Source organism: Microtus ochrogaster, chromosome 4, assembly GCF_000317375.1.
Source record: "Microtus ochrogaster isolate Prairie Vole_2 chromosome 4, MicOch1.0, whole genome shotgun sequence".
In the NCBI taxonomy this organism is placed as follows: Eukaryota; Metazoa; Chordata; class Mammalia; order Rodentia; family Cricetidae; genus Microtus; species Microtus ochrogaster.
This window is the reverse complement of record NC_022011.1, coordinates 46,134,268-46,138,349: the sequence shown is the minus strand read 5'-3', so window position 1 is coordinate 46,138,349 and position 4,082 is coordinate 46,134,268.

Below are 4,082 nucleotides of genomic sequence, written 5' to 3'. Positions count from 1 at the left end.
CCAGGCTCCAGAAGATCCTGGGGGCTAAGAAATCTGTAGGAAGACAGGCCTACCTTGACCTGAGCAGCTAGGCTGTCGATTCCAGTGATTCCGTCCATGTCTAGAGGTCTTTACTTTAGATGAAAGGCAGGTTTGCCCAATGGTCAGCGCTCTGCAGTCGAAGCGAAATGCAGAAGGACATTGTTCTGGGTGTGTCTGTCTTCTGACTTCTTTGGAAGGAGCAGAGAGCTGCTGCTAGGAGCCAACCTGTCTCTTTTTGTTGTTGTGAAACGTTTTTAATAATTAAATACTTAAATATCACATTCCCCAGATCTCTGAGCAGTTGAGGGCTGTTTATCAGGTATAACTATAGTATAGAATTTGTTTGGAAAGTTGGGTCTGAGCTTGACCACATTGGCTGTTGAAGGAAGAGAAGCGGTTAGGGGCGGGAGGGGGTGGTCCCTTGAGGCCAGAAGGGCGGAGGCTCGTCCGCTGGATCCATCCTCATGGCTGGAGCGGAAGGTTCCTGTGGGGCAGACATTGCTAGGGAGATGTGAGCAGGAGAGCATTGTGAAGTTGTAGACGGATCAGTTTTTAGGGCCATATAAAAGAAGGCCATTACATAAGCCATTTCCTTCCATTTGGCAGCCCGGTGACAGAAATTGGCTAGCTCCCGTAAAATATCGGGATCAAATGAGCCCTGGGGGGGGGGCCAGCGGAAACCGTCCTCCAGCTTATATTGGGGCCAGGTTTTGGAGCAGAGACGCACCAGCGTCTTTAGCTTGATGGAGGGAATCAAAGCATGAGGCTTTAGAGATTCCAGGAGTTGACCGAGGGGGGAGTTTGGAGAAATTGGCTTTGAATTTTTAGTTCCCATGGTTAACCAGTAAATCCGCCTGCAGAAGGCACACAGGGGTGCCGCGAGCGAGGCGTCTCGAGTGCAGGCGTCCCTGAACCCCGAGAGGCTGCGCTGTAGGCAAAATTGGCCCGAACCTGGCTACCGACAGGAAAATCCCGGCTAGGAGGGGAAGATTAAGCCTTTTGGGGCTGACCATTCAGCCGAGAAGAGGTGCCTGTCCCGTGACGAGCCCGCACGTGAAAGAAAGAGGAGAAAGGAGGAAAAAAAAGGCAGAAGAGGCCAGGAACACCGAATTCCTGGCGGGAAGTTGGGGACACCGAATCCCCAACTTGTAGGCGGAGCTATGGTCAACCAAGGAAGGAAGGGGGTAGAGAAAAAAAGGGGGGAAGTAGACAACTCAACCCAGAACGTGCTAGAGAAAGCTGGCCAGGCATTTCCTAGGCGAGACGGGGAGAGACCAGCGGGGGTAAACTCACGAATCGGTTGGCTGTGGGCAGGTGGCTGTGGGCAGATCCCCAGTTGTAGACTTCGTTCCCGGGAAGGAGGTCGTCCGGCACTCCGGGAGGCGCTCCAAGGCCCGAAGGCTGGGCCTCAGGTGGAAGGCCCGGGGCAGGAAGTCCCCGGGACGGCACCAATTGTTCTTCTTAAAAAAAATAAATGCAGGGGTGTTCTTCTTGAACACGGGGCACAGGACAGACACGCACGGCGGAACAAACACAGACACGACACAGCGGCTCCCACGTGGGTCCACTTTAATGGGGGAGGGAAACACAGAAGGGCGGGGAGGGACGTGCAGGACACACGAGGAAAGGCAAACGAGAGAGAGAGCCTCGTGTGGCCCTGCCTTTTAACGGGGAGCGCAAGGGTGTCTGGGAAGGATGTCCCATACCTGCGCGCAGGTGTGCGCACAGGTATCCATAGTCCAGGAGGAGTCTGGGAGTTGTAGTTTCCAAAAGAACAACACCTTGAACGTCCCATATCTTTTTGGACGACGGTGAACCTGCGCTCCTACCTCATTCTGCAGATCTGTCCGAGTTCTACAGCTGCAGAATCTTCTTTTTTCTTCTTGTTGTCGTCCTGGGACCGCGAGTTGTCGTCCGATAGTTGGCTGTGTTCCGAGTCGCTGGTTCGGGCGCCACTGTTTATTGCCTTGACAGGTTACCTAGTCTAGGGTTAGTAACCGTCTGGCAGTTCAGTTATTCCAGGGTCCCGGAGAGGCACTATCTGTAAGATAAATGGGCTAGGAGAGAAGAAGAAGGCCATGCTACATTTGTCAGAGCCTCCGTTTATTAGAGATGGGGTACAGCTTTATATATGGTAAGGAGTCGGGGGATGGGCACAGGGGCCTGAGCTCTTGCCACGTGGTTCACGTTGGTCACGTGGTCCGTGTTGGTCACGTAGGCAGGAGGTTATCTTCGGTCAGGTCACTGTAGGCCAAGAAGTTGCGAGTTGCCACACCTAGTTCCCTAGATAGTTTGGAATGTGGGGTGGGTTCTGCTAACAGATAGCTCTCCATCAGCCAATTTGGGTGTGGGGTAGGCTCTGTCAATAGAACGATTCCTAACACAATTATGGGTGTGGGGTTCTCTGTAGACTCCCCAGGGTGATGGTTCCTGCAATGATTTTAGGAGGAAATTGGCTCCTAACACCAGGTGGTCTCAAAGTCAACTGTGACCGATCAAAAGCCTGGGTTGTAGCTTTTTCGCACGTGCATACACACACATTTGTATGTGTTGGTTTTCTATACAGGGTTTCATTGTGTGTCTAATGGCATGCAGCACCAAGCCTGGCCCTAACATTATTTTACTTTTGATTTGTCCAAAATTAATAAAGTGAAGTAAGACCTATTAATGCAGTTTACCATGTTTGTAGCTGTTGGATATCTGAGAAACCATGCTTCCTGTGCTTTAAATACAGCCTCCTGAGCTTTTGTCTAAAACCACTTCGTTAACACTGTTTTCCAAATTTTGCAGCAATAACAATAATAATGTAAAGATTAAAATATGTTGTAAATAGAATTTAAAAATAAATACAGTTGTGCCAGGTGTGACACATGCCTCTAATCCCAGCACTCGGGAGGCAGAGGCAGGTGGATCTCTGTAAGCCTGGTCTACAGAACGAGTTCCAGGACAGTCAGTGCTACATACTCTGTCTCAAAAAAAAAAAAAAAACAAATGTTTTTTAAATAGCATTACATAACCCTTCTCACGATGTTCAGCCACTCTTCACTTTGATTGTTTATGTTATGTTTTGTTTTTTGAGGCAGGGTTTCTCTGTGTAGTCCTGGCTGTGCTGGAACTCACTCTGTAGACCAGGCTGGCCTAGAACTCACAGAAGTTCATCTTCCAGTGACGGGACTGAAGATGTGGGCCTCCTGGCTGAGTCTGGGCAGCGACTTCTCCTCTTCCTTCAGATATATTTAGTTTATTCTTGCGTGTATGGGTGTTTTCGCTACATGCGTGTCTGTGACCATGTGTACACCGTGACTGTGGAGGCCAGAAGAGGGCACTGGATCCCCTGGGACTGGAGTTACAGACTGTTGTGGGCTGTTGTGGATGCCAGGGATGGAACCCAGGTCCTCTGGAAGAGCAGCCAGTACTCTTGAGGTCTGAGCCATCCCTCCAGGCCCGAGTATGACCTTCTTATGAAAGAGACCCAGGATTTCTTTTGTTTTTTAAGGGCTACGCCTGGCCCGCTATCCCTCCCTTGCCACAGGCTGGGGTCATGTGCGGGACTAAAAGTAACGAGAAGCCTTGGAATGGTTTCTCCCCTCTTGATCTGGTAGCAGGATTTTAACAAAGAGGGGCCGTCCTGGAGGGGCCTGGGATTTTTACCACAACTCCGTCTGTGGCATTCCCTGGGGATCAGTGAAGCAGCTGTCGGGGTTGGCCAACTCTGAGGATCAGATCACAGGACTCCAGGAGAGCCAAGGAAGTAACTCACCCCAGCTGCTGGCTCCTGACCCCTGACCCCTGGAGTAAGAGCCTGGGTTTCCCCCGCAGCCAGGGAAAGCAACCGTCAGGGGTGAAAAACTGAAACTAAAGTGTCTGGATCTGGGTGACCCTTGTGGTCCTCACCCTGCCTGACACTGTGGAGGTCAGAGGTCAGCTCTCAGGAATTGGTTCTCCTACCTTCTTAGGGCAAAGCCTCTTGCTTTCTGCTATTTGGCTGCTATGCAGGCAAACTGACTTTTAAACACTCCTGAGCCATTCTCCTGCCCTGGGTTCGAATCTCATTTTAGGAC